Below are 27,498 nucleotides of genomic sequence, written 5' to 3'. Positions count from 1 at the left end.
CCCCTGCCATCCCACCCAGAGCTGTAGCTTTTTCCACACAGGCACCTGCTGCCTGCTTTTTCCACACAGGCACCTGCTGCCATGTGGAACTAGAGTTTGGGCCTCTGACCTCTCTGGGACGGAGAAGGGGCAGGCTCCCGTGGGCTGGCTCTGAGAGGGGCAGCGTGCCGCTAAGTGTGAAAAATGCATCTGGAGCCCCAGCTGGCCCTGCAAAAAGTGTCGTTTTCCAAGCTTGAATTGGTTGCAGCAGACGGATTCTGTGCATTGGGGTTATGACAAATGCCAGGTGAAGCACGGGAGACCTCAGTGGACGTTCCAGGGAGATGGCTGGGAACATGGGACGGCCTGAATCGCTGGCCCAGCTGGCCGGGGATTTTGTGACAGAGGCAAGTGAGAGCCAGGTTATGGCAGGCACGGAGCTCGGACTGGAAACCTTGCTGCCCCAGCTGGCCCCAGTCCTGCAAAAATCTAGTGAGGGTGGCGCACACAATTCCCCAAAGCACCTTTGAAAATCCCCGGCTAAGGCCTCTTCTCCGCCCCTGCTCTGCCGCAGGAGGTGCCTGAGGCGAGGGCAGGACCGAATCGTGCCCCAGCCGCCCCCGGGCCCTGCACACGGGGCAGGGCCAGTCCAGCTGCTGTTGAAAAAATGGGGTGGATGGGGAACAGCTTGTGCCAGGGAAGTGCGAGGCCTGCGTGCAGCAGTGTCCTGAGCACTGAGCCGGCAGGGGGCGGGGTTCATCCGTCATTGCTCTGAAGTGCCTGGCATGGCCAGCTGCTGCCTGCTAACACCCCTGGAAAGGAAACGGCCTTCTCGGGTTTTGGCCAGCCACGGGGAACTGATGCTGAGTTTCCACAGGAGGGGAGGCTGGAGCTGAGCAACCTTCTTGCTTCCTGCCCCCGCTGTGAGAGGATTTAACCCTGCAATGGCTGAATTAAAAGGGACAAGGAGCTAGTGGCAAACCAGGAATAACTTTCCTCAGTTAGACTAAACAGGCAGGCCTTGGTCAAGCCCCGAGCACTCGGCTCGCTCGTCTGCTGCTAGTGTCTGGCTTAGAGAAGGCTGCATGTCTCCTTTATAGCCCACAAGGGAGTGCTGCAGGGCAGCCTAGCAGACAGAGCACTGCACTGGGACTCAGGGAGCTTGGCTGTGACCTGGGCAAGTTGCTTTCCCCGCTCTGTGCCCAGTTTCCCCTTCTGTGAAATGGGGAGGTGGCCAGGTGCCCGGTTTACAAGTCCGCTAGCAAAGGGGAACTTTTTCCAAAGTTCGGTAACCGCAGGTGAGGGGGAGGTGCCGGGTCATTGCCCAGGCCAGCCTCTACTCAGCCAGGGCTGCCTCCTGCTTGCACTTGCCGGCTGGAGCTCCCAGCCCCGGCTCTGCATCCACCCTGATCGAATTGGCCCTGCCAACACTGGTTCTCCACTTGTGAGGTAACTCCCTTCTCCTCATGTGTCAGTACATAATGCCTGCAGCTGTAATTTTCACTCCATGCATCTGAAGAAGTGGGTTTTTGACCCACGAAAGCTTATGCCCAAATAAATCTGTTAGTCTGTAAGGCGCCACCGGACTCCTCTTTGTTTTTGTGGCTACAGACTGACACGGCTGCCCGATATTGACAGATGGGCCTGGGACTGCTGAGTGGGACTTGGTTCTCTCCTATTCACCGCAGTTGCTCTCAGTGAGAGGTGCCTCATTCCCAGCTTGACCAGGCTCTTGGAGCCGCTCACGAGGCAGCACAAGACGCTGCCAGCAGAGGTCACTGGGAAGCGGGGGATAAACAAGGCGGAGAGGGACCCTCGGCCGCACAGCTGCATCCAGTACGTGCAGCAAAGGGCTCCGCTTTTTCCTCTTGCCCTTAGCATCTGTCAAAACAAACGGGGCTGAGCCAGGGACTCGGGACGCGCTGGTTTCCTTTGCTCAGCACTATTCCAAGGTCACAAAGCCCATGAGCTGCCTGGCCCGGCCCGGCCCCTTTGGCCTTTGCGCACATTTGCTTTTTCTCTTTCTCGGAGGCTGTTCTGCCCGCTGCCGGGGAGCTGGCTGCAGTCCACCCAGGGGACATGGCGCCGTGCAGCTCACATGGGCATCCCCGAGGCCGGGTGGACCCCCTTGGTGAGCTAATTACCATAGATAATACTAGCTCCACCCTTACACACTATGTATCCCCTACACACATACACTGAGATAGCACTAGCCGGCTCTAGAGGTACATGGTGATTAGGGATGGAGCAAGTGCTATTCTGTATGTGTGTGATGTGGGGGCGGAGCTAGAGCTCTGTATGGGGGTAGATGGTGAGTGGGGCGGAGCTAGAGCTCTGTATGGGGGTAGATGGTGAGTGGGGCGGAGCTAGAGCTCTGTATGGGGGTAGATGGTGAGTGGGGCGGAGCTAGAGCTCTGTGTGGGGGTAGATGGTGAGTGGGGCGGAGCTAGAGCTCTGTGTGGGGGTAGATGGTGGGTGGGGCGGAGCTAGAGCTCTGTATGGGGGTAGATGGTGAGTGGGGCGGAGCTAGAGCTCTGTATGGGGGTAGATGGTGAGGGGCGGAGCTAGAGCTCTGTATGGGGGTAGATGGTGAGTGGGGCGGAGCTAGAGCTCTGTATGGGGGTAGATGGTGAGGGGGCGGAGCTAGAGCTCTGTATGGGGTAGATGGTGGGTGGGGCGGAGCTAGAGCTCTGTATGGGGGTAGATGGTGAGGGGGCAGAGCTAGAGCTCTGTATGGGGGTAGATGGTGAGTGGGGCGGAGCTAGAGCTCTGTGTGGGGGTAGATGGTGGGTGGGGCGGAGCTAGAGCTCTGTGTGGGGGTAGATGGTGAGGGGGCGGAGCTAGAGCTCTGGATGGGGGTAGATGGGTGGGGCAGAGCTAGAGCTCTGTGGGGGTAGATGGTTGGTGGGGCGGAGCTAGAGCTCTGTCTGGGGGTAGATGGTGAGGGGGCGGAGCTAGAGCTCTGTAGGGGGGTAGATGGGTGGGGCGGAGCTAGAGCTCTGTGGGGGTAGATGGTTGGTGAGGCGGAGCTAGAGCTCTGTATTGGGGTAGATGGTGGGTGGGGCGGAGCTAGAGCTCTGTATGGGGGTAGATGGTGGGTGGGGCGGAGCTAGAGCTCTGTATGGGGGTAGATGGTGGGTGGGGCGGAGCTAGAGCTCTGTATGGGGGTAGATGGTGGGTGGGGCGGAGCTAGAGCTCTGTATGGGGGTAGGTGGTGAGTGGGGCGGAGCTAGAGCTCTGTATGGGGGTAGACGCTGAGGGGGCGGAGCTAGAGCTCTGTATGGGGGTAGATGGTGAGTGGGGCGGAGCTAGAGCTCTGCATGGGGTAGATGGTGGGTGGGGCGGAGCTAGAGCTCTGTATGGGGGTAGATGGTGAGGGGGCGGAGCTAGAGCTCTGTATGGGGGTAGATGGTGGGTGGGGCGGAGCTAGAGCTCTGTATGGGGGTAGATGGTGGGTGGGGCGGAGCTAGAGCTCTGTGTGGGGGTAGATGGTGGGTGGGGCGGAGCTAGAGCTCTGTATGGGGGTAGATGGTGGGTGGGGCGGAGCTAGAGCTCTGTATGGGGGTAGATGGTGAGGGGGCGGAGCTAGAGCTCTGTATGGGGGTAGATGGTGGGTGGGGCGGAGCTAGAGCTCTGTGTGGGGGTAGATGGTGAGTGGGGCGGAGCTAGAGCTCTGTATGGGGGTAGATGGTGAGGGGCGGAGCTAGAGCTCTATAGGGGGTAGATGGTGAGTGGGGCGGAGCTAGAGCTCTGTGTGGGGGTAGATGGTGGGTGGGGCAGAGCTAGAGCTCTGTGTGGGGGTAGATGGTGAGTGGGGCAGAGGTAGAGCTCTGTATGGGGGTAGATGGTGGGTGGGGCGGAGCTAGAGCCCTGTATGGGGGTAGATGGTGGGTGGGGCGGAGCTAGAGCTCTGTGTGGGGGTAGATGGTTGGTGGGGCGGAGCTAGAGCTCTGTATGGGGGTAGATGGTGAGTGGGGCGGGGCTAGAGCTCTGTATGGGGCTAGATGGTGGGTGGGGCGGAGCTAGAGCTCTGTATGGGGGTAGATGGTGGGTGGGGCAGAGCTAGAGCTCTGTGTGGGGGTAGATGGTAAGTGGGGCGGAGCTAGAGCTCTGTGTGCGGGTAGATGGTGAGGGGGCGGAGCTAGAGCTCTGTATGGGGGGTAGATGGTGGTTGGGGCGGAGCTAGAGCTCTGTATGGGGGTAGATGGTGAGTGGGGCGGAGCTAGAGCTCTGTATGGGAGTAGATGGTGAGGGGGCGGAGCTAGAGCTCTGTATGGGGGTAGATGGTGGGTGGGGCGGAGCTAGAGCTCTGTGTGGGGGTAGATGGTGGGTGGGGCGGAGCTAGAGCTCTGTATGGGGGTAGATGGTGGGTGGGGCGGAGCTAGAGCTCCGTGTGGGGGTAGATGGTGAGGGGGCGGAGCTAGAGCTCCGTATGGGGGTAGATGGTGAGGGGGCGGAGCTAGAGCTCCGTATGGGGGTAGATGGTGAGGGGGCGGAGCTAGAGCTCTGTATGGGGGTAGATGGTGGGTGGGGCGGAGCTAGAGCTCTGTATGGGGGTAGATGGTGAGGGGGCGGAGCTAGAGCTCTGTATGGGGGTAGATGGTGAGGGGGCGGAGCTAGAGCTCTGTATGGGGGTAGATGGTGGGTGGGGCGGAGCTAGAGCTCTGTATGGGGGTAGATGGTGAGGGGGCGGAGCTAGAGCTCTGTATGGGGGTAGATGGTGAGGGGGCGGAGCTAGAGCTCTGTGTATACATGTTAGGAGGATACATCACAACGTGGGGTGACACAGAGGCTTCCACCTGTATCAGTGCGGTGCTGGCTGCATTAATCACACGTGGCAAAACTGTCAGTTACTCAGGTCATCCCATGGGAGCTGAAATCTCTTCCAGCCCACTGCAGGGGATCTGGAATTCCCTGCATGCTACAGACACGCTCCTTGAGGCATGTTTTGGGGTCTCTGGGAGCAGTTCTTGTACATCTCTGCCTGCAAAGTCCAGTGCCTTAGTTTCCAGGAGTCCCACTGCACAGGGCTCGGAAGGAGCCAGGCAAACGCACTGCAAAACCCCGTGGCAGCGAGTCACAGAGCCTGGGGCTTGCGCAATGGTGCTAATGGCTCTGCTCCGTATCCATTCCCACTCGGGCGCTGGCAGCTAGGGAGCGGGGTGGATTTCAGCGCCCAGGCTCCAGCCGCAGCAGCAACAGCTGCACCGGTATTTTTAGCACCTTAGACCCGGGTTCTGACACTTGCTGCTACAGGATTTGGTTGGCTGTGTAGACTCTCTTAGCGGTTTTCTGTGCACAGAAATGCCCACAGTGTAAGGTCTGACGGCTCAGCCGTCTCCAGGGCTAGGCCCCACTCCTGAGTATCCCTCGGGGGCGTGATCACAGTACACGACCCCGCTGCAAATGCACCAGTGATCCTGCTGCACAGCCAGGCCCAGTTGCAGAGGCTGAACCGCCCTGGGGTGATCACTGGTGGGATCTGGAAAGCCAGGGCACTGTTTGCTTGGGAGGGGGCTTTGGCAGGAACAAGACACGGGGCTATAGTTTTTGCTGCGTGGAGGGAGCCTTCTGAAAGGGTTCGTTCTGTCTCCCTGTACTGATGATGGTGCGCCCGCCTTCCATAGCAGGGGAGGCTGAATGTCCCTGGCTCTCCAACACGTTCCCCAGACAGCCCCTTTCCATAGTCAGGGGCCAGCCAGAAGAGCCGCATCCCCCACAGGCTAGCACTTGGCCACGGTATCTGCTTTTCCCCTTACTCATCTTCCGGGAGTTTGTTCTGATTATCTCTTTCTTTCCTCCTCGGCCTGCTGTTTCCTGTGCTGGTTACTTACTTGCATCCTTCCAATGTGTGTGTTTGTCTTATCTCCTCCGCCCTGGCTGGGCTCTGGGTTGGTTCACAGCATAGCAATGTTTTCCCCAGGAATTTAAATTATGGGGGGTGTTCGAATGTATAGGGTGGTGGTCTGGGCTGACGAGGATTGAGACCGTGAAGGGGGGCGGGCGCTGTATGGCACCATAGTAAAAACTGAAAAATGTTTCATGACCATTTTAGGAGATTTAACGCGTTATAAAATCATCACACAAATTAAAGTTGGCGACTCAAGCCTTCCATGGAGCACTACGTCTGCAGCCATTTTGGTCTCTTATTATAATTTTGCACAACTCTGTTAATGAACTTCTTGAATGCAGTATGTTCATCTTTGGTGTCTTCTCGTATGTCCGGTACTTCCATTCCTTCAGTTGATATGCTCATTAGTTCATTCACGTGATCAGGCAGAAGGCGACTTCTTTCAAAACACAAAATCCTATTCAATGAGGAAGAAGAACGCTCGACTGTAGCTGTTGTAACTGGGAGCTGAAAGAGATTAATTCCTACTTCTTTCATCCCAGGAAACGTAGCACAAAGATCAGGTTGAGCCACTAGTGATGATAAAAAAGAAGTTGAAGTCAAATCTTCATTCATTCGTTGTATGATATTCCACTCTGTGTTCAAATTGTCTGTTCTGTCCTGATCACACGGCGGCCCCATTGCTGGTAGTGCTGCTCTCCACTCAACCGTCGGTGTTTTGACAGGGATCTGTAAAAGCTAGTTAGAGGTTGAGTAGAATCTAGAACTTGCTGTTGTAGATTTGTAAGAATCAAGTCTGGGTACTTTTTTAGCTGTCTTAACAAACACTTCTTGTCCTCTTCACTTAAGGAATCAATAGAAGTGCCTTCATTAGTCAACTTCTGGACTGAAGTCTTTGCTTCTTCCAGTACATTTTCAATGGACAGCTCTCTGATTGATCCAAATGTAGCTTCTATTGCAGGACAAAGATCTACTGCTGTTGTAGCAGATGCCTGGATGGCATTGTGTAATGACCCAAGTGGTTTCAACAGTAGACTTACGAGAGAGAGAATGGCAATAGTTTTCTCTGAATGTAGTAGCAAAAGTCATCCACCAGCCTCACTACTTAGATCCATCCCATCTTGGCAGATACTTTCCAAAGCCAGTAATAACGGCTGGAGTAATTTTAAGACAACAGCCAAGGATTGCTCATGAGAAAGCCAGCAGGTTTTCCCAGGTTGGACTAATATGAACTTCAGTCCCAATGTATCCTTTATATTTTCCAAGATATTCAGTCTTTTTGGACTTGCTGAAAAAAGAATATAATGAAGACATTACATTTATAGCTTTTTAAAATGCTTTTTGAAGATTCTGCAGCTTGTACTAACGCTAGCTGGAGTAGATGGCCTCTGTAGTGTGTATAGGAGAGATTAGGTTTACACTTTTCTCTGAGCAAAGCTTGTACTTCACCATGTCTTCCAGAGAAGTTTGCAACTCCATCAAATGTACAAGCAGCCATCTGTTTGGGGTCCAATTGACAAGTATTTAACTCTTCTAAAATGTGGGTTGTCACAGATGCAGCCAATGTGTCTTCTATAACTTGAACATCTAGAAATGCATCTGCTGGCCTACCATGGACATCAAGATAACATACACAATGTCTTAATATTTGATGCTCATTTGTATCGGTGCATTCATCAGCCATGTATGCAAATTTTTTGAATGTGGTGAGAAAGTTCTTCACTTTTTCAACTGTTGAGTCTTTCACTGTTGCACCACATGCTTCTAACCAGTCAGCTGAGTTTCTTGCAGAAAGATAGCGAGCATTTGCCGGTCCAGCAGTGTTCAACTTCAGGATGAACAAGTGAGAATGCACTTAACATTGGCCTCAAGTTTATAGTGTGCAGTATCTCTTGCTTAAATAGAAAGTACGATGCCACAGCCATGTTTGTTCACATGAACTGTGTTGTATCTCCAGCATTCTTAACAGCCTCATTGAGTACTTCTAAAATTGGCTTTGAAAGTGGGCACTTAAGGCTTTCTGCATGTTGGTGCAGTCCAGAGACATCGTGTTTTGCAGCCTTTTCACTTAGTTTGCCAGCACTGGCTTTCCTAATCGGTCTGGCAAACCAAGCTCCTCCACTTTTACCAGTTATAGCATTGGGAAGCTTTCCTTCTTTGTAAGCTTTTTTGAAAGAGGTGCACCAGTAGCCATCTCAGTAACTTCAATAAAAGGGAACATTTTGACCGACAAACATCGGGAACTGCCTTTAGGGTTTGGAGACTCTGTTTCTTCAGTAGATAGCTGTGTTTGTGCTTTGAGATGGTCAGATGTAGATACACCACTTGACCCTTCAGATGTCACGTTGATATATTCTTGGTTCTTGGTGTGTTCTTCACCTTGGTTGGTTTTTGAGGCCTTTGAGTGGAAAAATTGTCACTTTGACCTGCAACATATAAAAGAGATATGAATAAATTAAATGTTTTGTTAGGATAATGCAAATTTAACATAAGGATAATGCAAAATACACCAAAACACATAACAGTTTTAGATTTCTAAAACAAATATAATTAAAAAAAATATTTAAATTGACTTTTGAAAAGTAAGCCATCATGGGATAAGAGGGAATGGGAGGAGGGATAGCTCAGTGGTTTCAGCATTGGCCTGCAAAACCCAGGGTTGTGAGTTCAATCCTTGAGGGGGCCACTTAGGTATCTGGGGCAAAATCAGTACCTGGTCCTGCTAGTGAAGGGAGGGGGATGGACCCTGACCTTTCAGGGTCCTTTCTAGCTCTCTGAGGATAGGTCCTCTCATGGATCAGTAACTGGTTAAAAGATGGGAAAAGAAAGGGTAGGAATAAATTATCAGTTTTCAGTTGGAGAGAGATAAATAGTGGTGTCCCTGAGGGGCCGGTACTGGGACCCTTACAGTTCAATATATTCATAAATGATCTAGAAAAATGGGTAAACAGTGAGGTGCAGATGATACAAAACAATTCAAGATAGTTAAGTCCAAAGCTGACTGTGAAGGCTTACAAAGGTTTCTCACCAAACTGGGTGACTGAGCAACAAAATGGCAGATGAAATTCAATGTTGATAAATGCAAAGTAATGCATGTTGGAAAACATAATCTCAACTATACATAGAAAATGATGGGATCTAAATTAGCTGTTACCACTCAAGAAAGAGATGTTGGAGTCATTGTGTAGTTCTCTGAAAACATCCACTCAGTGCGCAACAGCTGTCAAAAAGCAAACAGAATGTTAAGAACCATTAGGAAAGGGGATAGATAACAAGACAGAAAATCACTAAATTGGCAACACTGCATGTACCTAGTTCACAAAATTGGGGGTGAGGGTTTTGGGGAAATTCCTGCAGCATGTACTCTCCGTCTCCTCTGTACAATGGCCTGGTGGGGGTGGGTCCCATGGGAACTGTCTCCCACTAACTCCCGATCCGTCGTGCTCTGGTTATCAGTGCACAGATCAGTGTCTTGCCTGACGGCAGTGCGGCCAGGAGCAGGAGCAGAGCAGAGGGCACATTCTACCTGCCGAAGAGCAATGAGCTGCTGAGCTTTTCTCCTGTCTCTGACTACGAGAGGTAACGTTTGCAGAAGTGGCTGCCTAACTGTACACTCGCATTCAGGCATCTAAATAGGCAACCGGATTATCCGAGAAGCCGGGCGCCTGGCCGTGCCCGTTGGCTTGTGGGCGATCAGCCCCCTCTGGCAATCGGGCCCAGAACGTTTCACACAGAATCATGGCCACTTTGAAAATGTTGGTTTCAAAGCAACGCCCTGTGTGAGAACAAGATTAAAGGCACAGCACCGGGCTCCATTCCTTCAGTGCCCAAGGAAAGCGCAAGCAGGACGTTTGCTAGGGGATGGGGATGCTCTGTCATGAATGGGAATAGATTCCGAGGAAGTAGCCTACAGCGACCTTCTCCTGCTCGGCTCTCCCCACATCATGGGAGCAGCTGTGGTCTCGCAGACTGAGCCACTGTGCAGGTGGTTTGGAGAGCAATGTTCTCTTTCCTGTGAATGGAAAGCTCTCCATGGGTCGCTGCGCCATGCCTGCAGCCCCAGGGCGGGTCAGAGTGGGTAGTTTTGCCTGGTTGAAGGCATTTGCACCAGAGCGGTGTGTCGGGGAGGGATTTGCTCACTGTGGATAGGCAGTAGCCAGACTACTTGAGATATCCCTGCTCCTCCGGAGTTAAAACAGCCTGGCCCAGATTTGTTCTGAGAGGAGCCTGGGCAAGTGCTCCAGTGAGGGGCAAACCTCCCAGAGTGAGGTCAGCCTGGAAAGCCACCGGGAAGTTTAGCTCCTTCTGAGAATGCCTCAAAACATATGAAAGGTTTCCTTTCCATCCCCATGCCCGCCCACGAGCCCCCCACCCAACAGCTCCTTGAGACACAGGACAGCAGCCAGCTCAGGGCACGGAAGACATGCTTTGAAATCTTAGGAACATGGCAGCTGCTGGTCCCAACTCTATCAGCTACAGGCAGGGCCTTCCTGGGGCATTTCTAATCCGAAGTGCAAAGGTGGGTGCGGTTCAGATCAGAGGGTTGTCCAGCCCATAATGTGCACATCTGGACTGAGGACAACTCCCCAGAAAATTAAAATGTTTGCCGTTGTGGATGGCAATTCCATGTCCCGTGGAGCAGAGATGAAAGAGAGGCCGGTATGTTTATGGCAGTCCTGCTGTTCTAGCTGAGATCTTGAAGAGGCTCAGAATATAACAAGAGAAAACACATGGAAATACTCTGACCTTTTCCCACACACTACTGGGCTCTGAAATGACAGGGAGCTCAGAAGAAGGCCTGGGAGTCATTGTGCATAGGGCTTGCTGAAGATGTCTGCCTGGTACACAGCCCTGACTAAACACTCGGAGGATACACAATGGGTGGGGGGGAGAATAGTGACCTGATCCTGAACCGTGGGACGTGTTCTGAGAAAGAGAGAGTCGAGGCTGAAAAGCTCCAGCATAGCAAGAAAGATGGTTGGAGGGGGTTGGTCACCAGGGGGGGAAGACTAGGAGTCAGGAGACCTGGATTCTACTCCAGGCTCTGCCATGTGGGAGCTTGGCAGATCTTTTCCCTGGTCGTGGCCTCAGGTTTCCCATCTGTGCATTGGGGAGGTTCTACAAATCATTATTGTCACTAAAGCATGTTAGGAGGGAGTGACAAGGAACAGGGTGTGAACGGTGTTAAACCCTGTCTATGTTCACCCTCATCACGGCAGCTCCCAAAGGGACAGGGCCTCCTTGCCAATGGACCACCAGCCGGACTGATCTGCAGCTGGGTCCCTGAGATGGGCTAGCTGGACGAGCAGCCTGTGTCTGCCATTGCCAGTCTTACTGCACCACCGAAACCTTTGGTGCCCATGTGATCACCGGCTGCCTAGTCCTCGAGAAATGCACTTTGCAATTTGTTCTTCCAACCTAGTCATATGTCTGTACCTGGACAGCCATCCTACCGAACCAGTGCTGCTGGAGTGGATTCAGGGCCAGCTCGGACTGTCCTCATGGCCAATATGAACATGTTTGTTAAAATGGGTGAGCTAACGCTGTTTAACCATGACCCCTTGTCCTAGCCCAGGCGTGCTGGATGCTATGAGTGGCCCGGGAACAGGGAATCATAGACTGACATACTGTTGTGATGCACAGGTCACACAGGCACTGTGTGAAATACAGACACTTTGGGGAGTTCCAGGGACAGTGATACAGAATCAGTGCGGGATCAGGTCACCATCCACGGGACCAGTCATCTCTGATCAGACCACTGGGCCATGCAGTTGGTGGATTTGCTTCTAACAGGGCCCATGGGAACAGACTCCGGCTCCCTCCCCTGTGGCTGGGCCGGTCCCACAGGAACAGACTCCAGCTCCCTCCCCCATGGCCAGGCCAGCCTTGCAGGGCCCACAGGGACAAGCTCTGGCTCCCTCCCACATGGCCAGGCTGGCCTTGCAGGGCCCACGGGGACAGGCTCTCCCCCATGGCCAGGCCGGCCCCACAGGGCCCATAGGAACAGACTCTGGCTCCCTCCCCCATGGCCAGGCCGGCCCCACAGGGCCCACAGAAGTACCAAGTAGCAGACATGTCTCTTAGTCGGGTGGATGGCTCTGACTGTGAGACGCGGGGAGCTGGTGAGATGAGACAGGAGCCATTTCCAGAGTCACTTCTCAAGGTAGAACTGCACTTTACTGCCTCCTTTTAAAGCCCCTCTGTTAACTCATGGGCATTGTCTGGGGTGGCTGGGTGAGTCTGCTTTGCTCATGTTCTCCAGGAGGTCGGAGGGGCGACCCTACAGCTGTGGGGGGTTTGCAGAGCCTTGCAGGGACCAGCAGCTCCTGCTCGCCAGGCCCTGGCACCCAGCAAAAGGACCGGGAGCGTGAAGGTGGGGGGGAGGGAGAAAGGAAGGTGCTGGCCCTTTAACGTGGGGCTGCTGAAGCTGCTCTGTGGGAGGTGGAGCAGTTAATGGGAGGCAGGACCTAAGTGTCCCCAGCTTAAGGCAGCTCTTCAAACCAGCCCAGCTTGGCCGGGAGCGGGTGGCTCCGGCGGCTCCTGGTAAAGCAGGAGGCTGCGGGCTGCGGGCTGGCTGGGGAAGGAGCGGCAGGGAGCAAAGGCAGCTGCTCAGAGGGGGTCGGAGCTGCCTGAGTTGTGGAAGAAGTGGCATGTCCAGCCCCTGGGATTGGTGAGTCCGTCCGTGGTCCCAGTGACTTGAAGGCACCGAGACGCCCTCACGCCCAGGGCAAAGCCGTGGCAGGTGCCATTCGAAGTGGCTGCGGAGGGGTGTGACTCCTGATTTGGGAGTCCCCTTGTCGCTTGGAAACCAGCCGAGCTTTTCCCTGGGGCACGACCCTCTGCAGCCAGGCCACGGCGGCTTCAGCCTGCCGCCTGCGCCCGCCATCTCCCCTGGTCTGGGGGCTCCCCCAGCAGAAGGGCTTCCCAGGCTCCCGCTAAGGGCTCTCCCAGGAAGGCGCCGCCTTGTCCCCCTGCAGGGCTGCTCGGCCTCCGGGGGGCGCTGGGGAGGGCGGAGGAGCAGGACAGGGCCAGCTGGCCTCCTGCTGCACCGGGGGCTCCCTCCGGGTGCCATGGCAGCGCCAGGCCCCTGTTGCTCAGGAGGAGACACATCTTCACTTCGGTAGCGGCCCCCGCCTGTGAGGATGCAGGAGGCAGAGTGGGGACCGCAGATAACGTGCCGGAGGAGGCTTCGTCCTGCCTCTGTGGCAGCTGGACGGGCCAGGGTCATGCGGTCACTATGGGGCCTGTGTGCATTGGGCTGTTATTGTTAGCGAGAGGAAGTCACTTGGCAACTGAAGAATTCCCCGCTCGGCCGGAGTTTAACCCCCCACTGCCCGCTGCAGAGGCTGCTGCTGGCCTCTCCCTGGCTGCCCACGTGGGGCTCCCATGGGCGCTGGCGGGTCCCAGGAAGGGGATGGTGCAATACAGGCAGGGGCCTGCACTCGAGGGAGTTAAGTCGGCACACGAGAGAAGTGGCCTGGCTCTGAGCCCACGCCCTGAGCAGAGGCCACCTGGGCATCGCCTCCCCAGGGCACCCCCCACGCCAGCTGCTGCAGAGCTGGTCTGAGGAAGGTGACCAGATGTCCTGATTTTATAGGGACAGTCCTGATATTTGGGGCTTTTTCTTATATAGGCTCCTATTACCCCCCACCCCCTGTCCTGATTTTTCACAGTTGCTGTCTGGTCGCCCTAGTTCTGAGGGGTCGGGGACAGGGAGCAAGGAGCGTCAGGGCCATGTGGGGAACGGGCTTCTTGTCAGTTGGGTGGGCCAAACCCTCCGCCCCACCTCTTAAAGGCAACGTGCAGCCCTCAGCCCGGAAAGCAACCTGCAAAGGAAAACAATGGGGCTCTTGCCTTTTCCAGCGGGGTGCGCGCAGGCGGCTGGGAAGGGTTCATATGCTTCTTTTCTCCTGCTTCTTTGTTGCATTAGACATTCGGGTCTCGTCTTCTCTGCTGATCCTGGAGGACCCTCTGGAGGCCTGGAGCCCTGGGACGATTAGGTCATCCCAGACCCCCAGAGGTGACACCTAACTGCGTGGGGAAGTGTTTCTTAGCCAGAGGATTTCAAACACCTGGATTGCTTTGTTTACATCGATTTAACTCTCATGTCTAATAAAGAGCTGAGAGAAAAGCTCTCCTTGGAGGGGAATTGCAACACTCTGGCCTCTTCTGTTCAGGGCTCAGAAAGTTCCCAAATAACTGGGCCCTCGGAGGAAACCTCCAGCAACGCCAGGAGAGATTTCACCTTCCTTATGCTTCTTGGATAAACCACAAACAAGAAAAATTGCATTTTGGAAGAGTCCCTTTAGGTGCCTTCGCCCGCCAGAGAAAAGCGAAACAGTGACAAGCTGGACTGGTTTCCCTTAGCAGCGCCTGTACAATTCCAAACTTTCCTGTCCCTGCTGGCGTACACACCCTCTCGTCCATGCTGGAGCCTTAAGAGCAAGAACTCGTGCCGGGCCCCTCCGAGCTGCCTTTCGTCAGCATCCGATTCTGCTTAACTGAGGCCAGGGACGCAGCTTCTGGATAAACAGGTACGTTAGAAGAACAGCACCTCAGCACCTTGGCCACGCACCAGCTGCTCACACCCACGTGGGTCAGTGTCGCCTGTTGAGCCTTCAGGGGCAGCCGGGGTCGGGGGAGAGGGTTCAGTGGAGTTGCTCAAGTGCTGGAGGTGCCCTCAGTCCTCCGATGGGCATTGGAGAGAGGGGCCTGGGTAGGTGCTCAGGCGGGATCTTGGGGAGGGGAGGAGCGTATGGATTCCTGCCCCTCCTTCCGAGAGGTGGGAAGGGCTAAAGGGCTGGCGGAGGGGAGCTGGCTGTGGCAGGATCTGTGGGGTGGATGGTGAAGGAGGGAAGGAAGCTGCGAGGAAGGGCCCGGCACACAAGGCGAGAGGTGGGGACTGGCGAGGCTCCGCTGGGAATGCAGGGCTGAGGGGGGCAGCTGCGGGACTGATCTGCGGGCACGGTACCCGGTGTCTGAGTGCGGCTGGCGTGTACCTTCACCCATCTGCTTGGGGGAGTGAGGGAACGTCCCCCCTCCAGTGCCCGGTCGGTGCTGGATGGGTGAGGGTCCTGCCGGGGCGGGGGAGCAGCTGTAGGATCTCCTAGCTGGTTGTGGTGTCAGGGAAGGGGTAGGGGGCTGTTTCCCCAGCCTGAGCCCTGCTGTCCTGCTGCTACCAGCTCCCGGCCGTTCCCGGCTGCTGGGGCGAAGCCTGGCACAGCAAAGCCAAGGACACTTGGGCTGGAGGCGTCTTTCCATCACCCGGAGGGCAGCTTGCGCTTGAGCAGGATCTCCCTGCTGGTCCTGTCCTCACAATTCACTGCTCCCCGAAGTCCTGGGTTCAAACCGTCCCACCCCTGCAGCTGTGGCCTGGCCCAGTGTGGAGCTCCGAGGTTGCACTTACGCCAAGGCAAATGTGCTGCCCCACCTGCTGGGGAGGTCATGACCCTTCCCAGGAGGAAGGGTCGTTCTCCCCACTCACGCCGGCTGCCTTGTCAGCCGAGGGACGCCAATGGGACATGGGTCTGGTTTGAGGAGCCGCCTAGGCATGCTATGGGGCCCGCACCCCAGGCAGTGGGGCAGCGAGAGGGGGCTCTGCCCAGGCTTGGCCAGCCAATGGCTGAAAACCCGCCCGGCTCTGGGCTGCTACTTTGCCAAGCCATGAGGAGCTCCCTCCCCTATGCCAGGACAGTTTTCTTCCTGCTGCCAGAGCCTCTAGGCTGGTGCTTCCTTGGCTGTGTTAGTGTTGGCCGAGACTCGAAATGCTCCTCGGGAAGGCGCCTGTGGCTTCGGTTCACATCCTGAGTAGCTTCGTCTGCATGTCGTGTGAGCGTTCAGCAAAGGCCAGTCTAGTGAGTCACTCCAGGGCTTGTGGCCACCCCAAGGGCACCCCAGCCACCATGCTGGGTTCCTCTCTGCAAACTCTCCACACCATTGTGCCCTCCGGGGCTCCCTGCTCTCTCCACCACGGGGGCCAGCCCCTGTCTCAGAGGGCTGCAGAAGAAGAGGGTCTGTGTTTGTGGCCTTCCCTGGGTAACCCAGAGACCTCGACTTGGGTCTCCCCTCTCCATGGTATCTGGTGTGCCCCCCATTCTGATGGCTCCCACTGCCCCAGAGCAGCTGCGTGTTCTTTCTAAAATGGTAACCAGTGAACTTAAGAGTTGGCTGTCATTGGGAGGGGAGGGATAGCTCAGTGGTTTGAGCGTTGGCCTGCTAAACCCAGGGTTGTGAGTTCAATCCTTGAGGGGGCCACTTAGGGATCTGGGGTAAAAATCTGTCTGGGGATTGGTCCTGCTTTGAGCAGGGGGTTGGACTAGCTGAGGTCCCTTCCAGCCCTGAGATTCTCTGATTAGGCTCCAGAGTGAACTGCCTTCGAGATGAACAAGGGCAGTTTGCACTGCACAGACCAGCAGGTCTCACACCCATTCTTGGAGAGTCACCGGGTAACAAATAGTGCCATCCTGCCGCCCAGCAGCAGGTCTGAGCAGTGACCTGCTGAGCACACAGCCCACAGCCTTAACCTTGCTCTGACCCTTGGTCCTGACTGTTCTTGTCAGGGGCCAGGCGTGGCCCCAGGCTGAGGCCGGTGGGGAACGGCGTTCGGAGGGGGCTGATAAGGCTGGTACTAGGGTGCGAGGAATACCAGTGCCAGCCGGGGGTTCCGCACCGGCACAATCCGTCCCCAATGCCGACAGCTGCACCAGGGCTAAGCTGGTAGTGTGGGCAGAGCTCACGTCCCTAGCACAGTGCCGCAAGCCTGCTCCGAGCTGCAGCTTCTCCACCGCAGGCAGCGCTGGGATGGAGGCTGGTGCAGATGGGCCAGAGCCATCCTGTCCTGCAGCCCTCTCGCGGCCTTTGAAATAGGCTGCTGCATTTGGGGCCAGCTCTAGCTGCGATCGGAGCAGCAATGTCTTCCATGGAGTCTGGCCGGGCGTTGCCAGCCGAGGAGCCGGCCCCTTGTCTACGCCCAGACACCTCTTATTCACATCGCAGCACCAGCAGAGCAGGGTCAGGCATTGGGGCGCTACTGAGGGGCAGGGGGGCGAGGGCTCCCTCTTCTGGGCCACACCCCCAGCGCGTGGAAAGAGACAGGCCAAGCTGGGAAGTCAATGCAGCAAAGCAAGCGTCTCGGTGTGCGGAGACAGTGCGGGACCCTTGGTCTTTGCACCTTGCTCCACGTGGCTTTGGTTCAGCCAGTGAGGAACCCAGAGCTGGTACCAGGGGATCCAGATGTAAACAGTGCTTGAAAATTTGCCCTCCTGCTTTAATCACCCTAAACATAAAACTTGGTGGTAAATTTCGCCTCAGATGGCTGCAGTGATGTGAAACCGCACAAGCCAACCCAGCTCCGGGACACTCCCACCCAAACTGCCTTGAGTGCTCTGCCCAGTCCTGAAACCTTTGCACAGCAGGTGCCACTGCCCTTAGGAAAGAAACCCTGTCTGCATGGAAACCTTGGCCCTTTCCATAAAGAACTGGAAGATGATTTAGGGGGCCGGGGCACATGGCTTATGAGGAGAGGCTGAGGGAACTGGGCTTATTTAGTCTGCAGAAGAGAAGAGTGAGGGGGGATTTGATAGCAGCCTTCATCTATCTGAAGGGGGGTTCCAAAGAGGATGGATCTAGACTGTTCTCAGTGGTAGAAGATGACAGAACAAGGAGCAATGGTCTCAAGTTGCAGTGGGGGAGGTCTAGGTTGGATATTAGAAAACCTTTTTCACTAGGAGGGTGGTGAAGCACTGGAATGGGTTACCTGGGGAGGTGGTGGAATCTCCTTCCTTAGAGGTTTTTAAGGCCCGGCTTGACAAAGCCCTGGCTGGGATGAGTTAGTTGGGGTTGGTCCTGCTTTGAGCAGGGGGTGGGACTAAATGACCTCCTGAGGTCTCTTCCAAGCCATATCTTTTGTGGCAGGGTGCTGTGCTGAGGACTGTGCTAGAATTGCAAGCTATTGCTTTCAGGCTGGGCAATTCCTAGTGTGCATAGACATACTTGTGGGAGCTCTCAGCGAGCTTGTGTGCTAAAATCAGTAGTGTAGCCATGGTAGCACGGGCAGCGGCATGGCTGGGCAGCGGCATGGCTGGGCACCCTGACCACGAACCCATGGGCTCCAGGTGAGTTTGTACTCGGGTGGCTAGCCATTCCACTGCTCATGATACTAATTTTAGCTCGCTAGCCTGATGAGCGGTTGTACAAGTATGACTGTGTGAGCTGGGAATTACACCCCTAGCTCCAGTTGTAGACGCTGCCTATGGGTGGTGGTGGGATGTTCTGACTCCTTCTTGCAAACAGGGGCACTGTGGGGAGCATCTGGGAGCAGCAGCCACTCTGTGTCCTCCAGCCTCGAGTGAGGTGAGTGTGCCTCAGTGCCTTGGGAGCAGCCTGTTTTCTCTCTCTGTTTTGGGGTTTTTGTGCTAGGGCTCTGGATTCGAAGAAGTGAAGTTGTGTTTATGTTGCAACCTTCCAGCAAGAGCATGAATGTTACTGTGTGTGCTGTGAACATAACAAAACAGGGACAACACCAACCCCCCATTCTCCTGCCAAGCTTGGGGGTGGGAGGGGTGTTACAACACCACCCCTTTTTAACAAGATGTTTCTCGGCCCTTCTGGTGTGGAGAAGGAGGAAAGGCTGCAAGTGATGATGCAAAGTGCTGCTAAATGCAAAGGGAACAAACTGAGTAAAGAGCCTCCCACCATGCCAGCCCCGTTCAGTTCTAACAACCAGAGCTCTTGGGGAACAATAGTCAGTTTTTGTTGTTGTTTATTTAAATGCATGTCCAAGAATGATTTTTGTTGATGGTGTCGCTGCTATCCCAGTCCTGGTTCCCCACTCAGCTCTGTTGGTGGCCCTCAATCCTGCCCCGTAGCCCCCTTTTTCTTTTAGTCCTGGAGGGGTGGATGTGTCCACACACGCACAGATGCCTATGTCTCGACTCACAAGTCCTCCTGCTCCCTGAGCAGCTTTGCCAATAGATCTCAGCCCTGACCTGTGCCAGGCCTGCCCTGGGTCTGCAAACATCCCACGCTGCTGCCTTGGCCATGTGGCCAGAGATCCTGCAGCGACTCCACTGCGGCCGCCAAAGTCAGGCTGTGGACTTTGCTCCTGAGTGTCCTGACCCCTTCCTTGCGCCACTTCCAGCCCCTCTGTTTTGCCCTTGTAATGCTATCGAGCCAGCTCCGTACCAGTGTTACTGTTGGGTGACAGCAGATGGCAGCACCTTCCAGAGGACAGTCACAGCTGTTAGAGGCTGCTGAGAGTGACAGGTACCAAAGAGGGTGCCCATCTGCAGGTGTCGCCCATCACCTTTTGTCTGAGCAAGAAGCTGCCCTCGAGGGAGGTCTGTTACCGCTGGAAGAGCAGGCAGCCTTGCGGGCAGCCAGAGAAGGCACTGCAGAGAGCTGGGGTCGGTCCCTGTGACAAAGTGGGACTGTTCTGAATGTTTCCCCTAATACTGTGTGGGTGCTTCTGTCTCTGCCGACACTCTGTCTCCTGGCAACTAATGGCCAGGCCCTTCCCCCCCTGCAAGGGGATGCTAAAGGTGGGGGAGAACAAAGAGGTCAGGTGACCTCCTGGCCCAGGAAAGGAACTGAGCAGAGGAGCAGGGGCTGGAGGGGGTTTCAGTTTGGGGCTGGCTGGGGATGGGGAGTGAGTGCAGACGTGGGGGTCTGGCTTGCGGGACCCCAGAATGGACCCGGCTGTACCTTCTCTGTACCTACAAGCTCTGTTTTAAACCCGTGTCCTGTCATCGAATAAACCTCTGTGTTACTGGCTGGTTGAGAGTCACGTCTGACTGCAAAGTGGGGGGGCAGGACCCTCTGGCTTCCCCTGGACCCCGCCTGGGCGGACTCGCTGTGGGAAGCGCACGGAGGGGCAGAGGATGCTGAATGCTCCAAGGAGAGACCCAGGAGGTGAAGCCGTGTGAGCTGCCTGCCCTGCAGACAGTCTGCTCCGAGGGAGAGGAGGCTCCCCAGAGTCCTGCCTGGCTTGGTGGGGAGCCGTTCCAGAGCAGCGCCCGGGGACTCCGTGACAGTCCCAGAGTCCCGTGACTCACTGTGTGACTTCCCGCATCTGCATGGGTCTGAGGATGTGGACGGGAAGGGGGCTGTGGAGCCCCCCTGCAGGCAGAGCTAGAGACGTGCTGGGCACTGCCGTGCGTGTGTGTCTCCAATTGCCTGAGTGTGGTACGGTAGCACCTGCTTTACGGTGAGCGCCTCCCTGCCTGTTTGCCTCCCTGCCTGCGCCGCCTGTGGCAGTCCCATTGATAGGCTGCAGAGATGTGTCAGCGAGTTGTCAGGACCCAATCGGCTGCTCCTAGCCCTGGCTTAGCCCCATCTAGACACTGTCTCCTGACGGGCGTAGGGCCACCCAGAACCTGCGGGGGGCGCCCATGCCTGGACCACGCTTATCGCAGCTGTTTGTCATTTATTAACCCCACCAGGAGATTGTGGGACTGTCTCCTGCCCCCCGCCACCCCCGGTGTGCGTGATAACCCACAGCGGGAGCAATGCAGGGGCAAGGACGGTCCTTTCCCAGCGTGTCTGGGCGCTTCTCTCAGGCCCAACCATTCCCACTGGCTCCATTCCAGGCCAGGCCTCGTCTCTGGGTCCAGCTGGGCACGCTGGGTTTCACTGCCACGTATCTTCTCCCGCACTGACCCCTCGCAGACATACACCAACCTCTGCGGGTTCTTCTCCTTCCCAGCCAGATGGCAGGGGTGCAGCTGCTGGTTCTGCAGGGACGGTGCCGGCCACAGCTGGTCTCCCTCATCCCGAGCCTGATGGTATCCTGCCCCCCAGGATCTCTGGGCTGGGATCTCTCGCGGGCTGACTGCCCCAGGCCCTGCCAACAGTCTTTGCACCGTGCCTGGCGAAGCACGCACCAGGGCAGAACCCACCCGTCTCTCTGGCTCCCCTGCAATCTCTGGGTAGGCAGGTGTCTTTGCTGCATGGGTGGCAGGGATCACTCAAGAGACCCCAGGTGGGGTGTCGAAAGCCATGGGGGAGTGGAGCCTGCGGCTCGGAGACAGCTGGAGCTGTCAGCTTTCCCCCACACTTCCTAGGTTTGGGGGAGGGGGCTCGGGCCTCTCGGCCCCAGCTGGGGGTTGTGATGTCACCGTGCCACATTGCTCTGTACCAATGGACTTGGCAGCCGTTGCTGGCACCCTGCCTGCTGAGTTTCTGGCTCCGGCTGGTTACGGTCCAGGCTCCAGCTGCGCTAAGAGGAGCACCAGGCTTTCCTGGGGGCCCACAAGTGCCCCTGTGGGGCTCAAGGTGGGGCAAGAGGAATGGCAGGAGAGTTCCCTCAGGGGGCACAGACAGTGTCCCAGCTGGAGCCTGTCACAGGAGACCTGGCCAAGGGGACAGGCAGGGCGAATACACTGAGCATGAGGCACATAGGAGCTGCCAGACTGAGTCAGACCCTGGGTGCAGCCCAGTATCCTATCTCCAGCTGTGACTGGCACCAGCTGCGGCAGGGGAAGGTGTAAGAACCCCACGGTAGCAGGTGCTGGATAATCCACATCACACATGGACCCCTCCTGGTCTCTAGTGGACAGAGATCGGCTCAAGCCATGAAGCAGGAGGGTCAGTATCCTCTGTCATCATTACGTATGATCACCCTGGCTAGTTGTATTAGCTGTATCAGATCAGTTCCTGGCTGCAATGACTTCATGTGGCAGTGAGTTCCACTGGCTAATTATGTGTTGGGGGCAGGGAGATTTCCTTTTATCGATGTTTGAATTTCCTACCTTTCAAGTTCATTGACTGCCCCGTGTTCTGAGCCTGGGAGAACAGCTGCTCCTCATCTACCTCCTCTACTCCAGTCAGCATTTTTTGGACTTCTGTTGTGGCCCCGCTTGTCATTTCTAAGGCTTTGTCTACACTGGAACTTCGTCAGCAAAACTTGTCATTCAGGGGTGTTAAAAAAACACACACCCCTGAATGACAAAAGTTTTATCGACGAAAAGCACCGGTGTGAACAGCTTTGTGGGCAGGAGCTCTCTGCCGCTCATGGGAGCTCTCTCCTGCCGACAAACGGCAGCTACACTGCGCGCCTTTTAGCAGCACGGCTTTGGCGGCATGACCGTGTCCTAAAAGCGAGGTAGTGTCGACAAATCCTTAGGTAACCTCTTCAATCTGTCTTCACGGGAGAGCTTTGCTGGGCTCTTGATCACTCCTGTTACCCTTCTCTGACCTGCCTGCAGTTCTGCAACGGCCTGGCCGTGATGGGGTGACCAGTACTGCACAGACCGTTCGGAGGTGGCTGCCTGCTGATTTATATTCAGGCATTAGAATAGGTTTGGGTTTGGAAAGAGAGGACTGGTTGTGTCCATAGCCTGGGGGCTGCAGCTTGAGGCCCTGCTCGAGGCCCACATCTTCTGCCTGTCATCGCAGCACAGAAATGCTCCGGTCGCTTGCTGCCTGGCGCTGGCGGGTGAAAACACAGCGCCCGAGGGCCGGCTTTCCCCCAGGGGATGGACAGATCTCAGCCCCGTGGTGCGGCTGGAGAGAGGAGGCCGCTGGACAGTGCGGTGGGGGAGGTGGCTGTTTCTGTGAGTGTCACGCGGGGACTGAACGTGGTGCTGTACACACCCCGAGGGAAAGCGAGTCCTCTGCGCAAACGGGGGGAGCACCCGAGTGATGCAGGCGCCCAAGTCCGACCTAGGCACTCGGAGCCTTGGGAAAGATGACAGGTGACTCAGTCCCTTGGCTCCTGCATCCCCAGGGCAAAGCTTTCCAAAGCACCTGAGACTGCCCCTGGGAGGGACGGGGGAGTGACCCAGGTCCATGGCCTTCCCAGCTGGCTCCAAACCAGTGGCAAAAGTTCTCTGCAAGGGGGAGGGTGTTTAATTCTGACTCGGAGTAAGGGGGAGGCAGGGTTTTGTTTTCAATCTCTGCCTTTCTGTACTTGTGAGGGTCACAGCGTGCGCTCCGGAGCCCCCGCCCCAGAGAGAACAGGCAGAAAGGGGGCCAGAGAGAGCGGATCCGGGAATTCAGAGTCACTTCTGGGTGACTTCTCCCCATGAGTGGAACGCTTGGTGCTCCCAGACAGCCGGCCAGCGCGGCTCTCAGCAATCCGCCAACCACACTCAGAGCATCAGGCAGAGAACTCATGACCCGGCCTGTAGCCACAGGTGGGCCTGGGTGGGCCCCCGCCCGGATGTTAGAGAATGCGTCAGGGAAGCCGTCCCGGTGGAGTATTGTGACCGTGGCCGCTACGCTCAGGGCAGCAGAGTGTGGACCTGACCCACACGCCCTGCTAGAGCAGAGCGCCTCCATGGCTGGAGTACTCGGGGGGGGGAGGGTGTGTGTGCAGCTGTGTCCAGCAGTGTCTGCCCCGAGCTGTTCCCTGCACCTTGCAGAGCCCAGAGTCTCTCTCGCGTGCTGAGAGCTGCCGTCACATGCTTAATAGACGGCCCGGCTCTTTGAAGGCCTGGGGCCGGATGTGCCTGGACATTGATCCGAGCCAGCTGGGCAGGGGTCAGGTGTTGGATATAAAGAGCTGAGCCAGCGCTGGTGAAAGGGGGCTGCGGAAGGGAGGCTGAGCCTGGGTAAACAGTGCTGGGGCCCGGGGAGGGAGGCAGTGAAAAACCCAGGTCCCAGCAGCCTGTACTGGGTGTGAGTTTTGTTTGAATTAATAACATGGTGCCCTGGAGGCTTCAGTGTGATTGAGAGTCCTTCCTGGGCTGGGAGACAGGCTAGCACCTCATGTGGTAGAGAAGCAGGCATGCGATTGGCCCCCCAGTGAGGGGAAACTGAGGCAGCATCTCGCCTGAAGCCAGACCAGTAGGTGGTGCTGTGATAACCCCTGTGCTCTGGTAAGGCTGCGTAATGAGGACAGGGAGCTCTACCAGCAGAGAACCATGTGGGGAAGGGTCACTGATAAAGTGAGCTCCATGGAGGGACCCGGGCAGGAGGGAGACAGCAAGCGACCTTGGGGGAAAGGGCAGGAGAGCCAAAGTGGGGAGCAGGGGGGACCAGTCCTGGAGGAGAGGGGTCTGCTCTGTGCCATGGGGCCAGGCCAGACTCAGCCCGAGCTCAATGCCACGGCTGGCCCCATGCTCATGTCGCCCCCCAGGCGCTGTGAGGCCTGCGCTAGGGATGTCACTAGTGCCCCCCATGGGGGAGGGAGCCTTCCCATAGCTAATGCTGTGCCAAGGCAGCCCTGAGCGCTGGCGGGCCAGCTCCCCGCAGGCTGGCTGACCGGGCTCGCTAGGCCTGCACAGCAAGAGAGGAGCCAGCCTACCCCCCCCAAGCTGCAAGGGGCTTGGACGGGCTGCCATGCTGAATGCACACCTCCTCCCAGCATTGCAAGGGGCTACAACAGGGTGCAGCTCCACCCTGGTTTGGCCCATCCACCCTGCTATAGATGGAGGTGGAGGGGCGGCCGGGCCAAACCGGAGTGGGGCTGTGTCAAGGCTGATTCCCCACTCTGGCACTCTGAGTGCAGAAGGTTGGGCCCTAAAATACTGGCCATTCCAGGCTGGTATTAAGCTCCCAAGGTTACAGCTTCTCTCTGACCTTGAATGCGTAGATACTGCCCCCACCCACGAGCAAAGCCCCTTTGAGAACCCAGGAAGGAGCACTTGGGAATTCCTCCCTGTGGGCTACCCTCAAGCCCGTTCACCACCCCCCCAGGGAAGAGCTGAGAAAGAAACAAAGGAAATCAGCTGTTGCCCCCAGCTAATTAAAGAACATGCACAAACCTCTTAGGACACAAAAATCCAACCCCGTTCTTAAAAAAGGTAAAATTTATTAAAAACAAAAAGAAAGAAAATGCATTTGAAAAAACTTAGGCTATTGCTAAACTAAAAAAAAACCACTTACAAAGATTAAACATGAAGAATAACTTTCTTTAGGTCCAGCTTAAAGGTTACAAGCAAAACAGAAGCATCTGGGTTAGCCCAGAGGAGTCCACAAGCCATAAAGAAATAAAAGAGAGAAACCTAATTGCGTCTTTCTAGACATTTTCTGATCTACTTACATATCTGGGATTTCAAATGAGGAGTTTCTAGGTATGATACCGATCAGGGGCGGCTCTAGACATTTCGCCGCCCCAAGCAGGGCGGCATGCCGCGGGGGGCGCTCTGCCGGTCGCGTGGCAGGCGGCTCCGGTGGACCTCCCGCAGGCGTGCCTGCAGAGGGTCCGCTGGTCCCGCGGCTTTGGTGGACCTCTCACAGGCACGCCTACAGGAGGTCCACCAGAGCCGCCTGCCGCCCTCCCGGCGACCGGCAGAGCGCCCCCCGCGGCATGCTGCCCCAAGCACGTGCTTGGCGTGCTGGGGCCTGGAGCTGCCCCTGATACCGATGATTTTTCATACCTAGCCCCAAGCTCCTTATAGCATAGTTGCTCCCTGTCTGCCTCTCCTGGAGAACAACCACAGGCAGACAAAGGACAAGCCGCCACCCCCCCCTTTTACAAAGTTCAAGCCTTCTGTCACAGGGTCCACACAGGTTTCTGCCTTCTCACCCTGTGCCCAGGCTGGTAAAATAAGAGTCCTCACACCTTCTTCTGGTGTTTCACCCTTGGGCTTTATTTTACAGTGCCACCGTGCAGCCCCCTTTATCGGCCAATGGATCTGCCACACCGACAGGCCGGCCTAGGCCAGTCGGTGTGGAGAGCTATGCAGCTGAGTTGAGCTGCTGTCCGTTACCAGTGGAGATGCTCGGCTCCATGAAGATCTTGGCTTCTCATGTCCAGCTATTTGAAGCCATTGGGTGTGTACGTCCCCTTCCGTCGGCAGCCATCCCTGCTCGGAGTCACAGTGCAACCGGATTTCCCTGTGTCCCAGCAATAAGGGCATGTCCTATACTTTTATTTTTAGGTAGCAGTTTTTACTTTCCAAAACCAAATGCACTCCTCCATTGCAAGAGCCTTCGTGCAGATGCACTGGGCAGGCTGAAGGCACGTTGGGACCTGTCTGCACTGCGCTGCACTGGTCACAACAGCACCCGGCTCTGGGCTCTCTCTGAGCTCAGATCAAGCGTCAGTAGTCTCTTGGCCTATCCAAGGCTGTGACCAAGTGTCTTGATGTTTTTGGTCTTTTGCCCTCGAGATGAAAACCTTGTCTGTGTCTCTGGGACCTTGAAGTAAAAATATTATCTAAGTTCTATCTGTTCTTAGCAGTTTAATATCTGATATGTCCTTTATTTGAGGACTGGATATGAAATTGATTTTTGAAACGGGGATGGAATAGGAGCTTGCACAAGCAAACAGAGCAGGCTGTGTCCCTCACACGTGCACAGCAATGACTGCACTAATCTGAGTGCTAAGATGTGGGACCCTCAGCCAGATTCCACACCACTGACTGCAGTGGAGACACTCCCGGTTTTACCCCACTGCTCAGAGACTGGAGCCTGGCCCTCGAGCTCGAGCTCCTGGGGCCAAATTTCTTTCTGGTGTCGCTCTGTGGGCGTCAGTGGAGTGACACTGGGGAGGAATGTGACCGCTCCTGTTTATTATTGCAGTATAATGTTACCCTTTAAAGCTTAGCCAGCTTCGTCAGTGCTGCATACCACCCTGGACACTAATCGGTCCCAAGGCCTGCGATATGTCAGTGAGCTGTTGTGCTGGCTCTCAGCAGACGCGCTCCCAGCTGACAGGCCTGTGTCCTCCTGGGGGTGCGCCAAGCAGTTTCTCTTTGTTTTCTGTTCCCCCATCAGAAGGCCTAAATCAAACATCTTTCTTGGCAGAGGACCTGGATCAGCAGAGTCTCTCCAGGCCTCAGTCCTGGACTCAGATGGGGCAGAAACAAACAATGAAAAGATAGGGTTGGAGGGAGCGAGCAGAGTGACCCGGCTGCTGCTTCTGGATCGCAGTATGGGTCACTGTCTCCTTTATTCCCTCAGGAGAACAGGCCGGGGACTTTGAGCTCCATAGAATCCAGCCAGGGAACGTTTCAAGGTAACAAACTGCTGAGCCCTTCTGAGGCAGTCAGAGAGGGAGCGCTGCACCCACTCCGCACGGCTGGGGGAGGCGCTATGAGTAATGCAGAACCAGTAGCAAAGACGCACTGTACACGGGGACCCAGAGCAGAGCTGCCACTGTCAAGGCACGCTGGAGAGAGGTGCCCAGGCCTGGGAACTGCTTAGAAGACAGTGCCAAGATGCTGAGGGGCCTCCAGATATCTCCACTTTGATACCCAGCCTCCCAGAGGGAGGATTCCCCCCATTACAGCTCTCCCCAGGTATCTCCCAGGGACTGTCCTCGGAAGCCGTTCCAGGTGGGAACAAGAACCCAGGTGACCTGACACGCCGATGGGGTCTGATTTACTGCTAGCGCTGGTTTCGTTAGCTCATACATAGCAGCTGTGAAAGCCTGGCACCAGATTTCTGTGCCAGCAGGACTGGATTCTGGCAGCCAGCTGGTATCTCAGCCACTTCTCCTTTACATGTGGCTTGCGGGAATGTTCTTTGCTGGCTTGGACTTTCATCCCTGCCAATCAAATCCAGGAGACCTATTTGATGCATTCCGTGTGGCTGGAGTGTCTTCCATTAATCTGAGGGGGAATCTCCGTGCTAGCCTTCAATTTACAGTCTGCCGGAGAGCCCTGCAGCCCTCTGCAATCTTGGGGACTTTAGAACCTTACAGCAGGGTGGCCAACCTATGGCTCCGGAGCCACACGCGGCTTTTCAGAAGTTAATATGCGGCTCCTTGTACAGGCACCGAC

General features: G+C 56.0%; 1 protein-coding gene and 1 non-coding gene across 2 annotated transcripts in view; both read left to right on the top strand.

Annotated features, from left to right (window-relative positions):
* The first annotated feature begins 12,354 nt into the window (after positions 1-12,354).
* RIPOR1 (RHO family interacting cell polarization regulator 1) overlaps positions 12,355-27,498 on the top strand; it is a 110,824-nt gene continuing 95,680 nt past the window's right edge. The window contains exons 1-2 of the mRNA XM_044986722.1: positions 12,355-12,500; positions 13,761-14,364. The gene's annotated coding sequence lies outside the window, so the exon portion shown is untranslated. The remainder of the gene's footprint in view (positions 12,501-13,760; positions 14,365-27,498) is intronic.
* LOC123349684 lies at positions 25,909-26,091 on the top strand. The gene has a single exon (XR_006573627.1). It is a non-coding gene; the product is annotated as a U2 spliceosomal RNA (small nuclear RNA).

This window comes from Mauremys mutica, chromosome 14 (genome assembly GCF_020497125.1).
Source record: "Mauremys mutica isolate MM-2020 ecotype Southern chromosome 14, ASM2049712v1, whole genome shotgun sequence".
In the NCBI taxonomy this organism is placed as follows: domain Eukaryota; kingdom Metazoa; phylum Chordata; order Testudines; family Geoemydidae; genus Mauremys; species Mauremys mutica.
The sequence above is the reverse complement of the archived record's forward strand: the minus strand, read 5'-3'. Positions and strand labels throughout refer to the sequence as shown.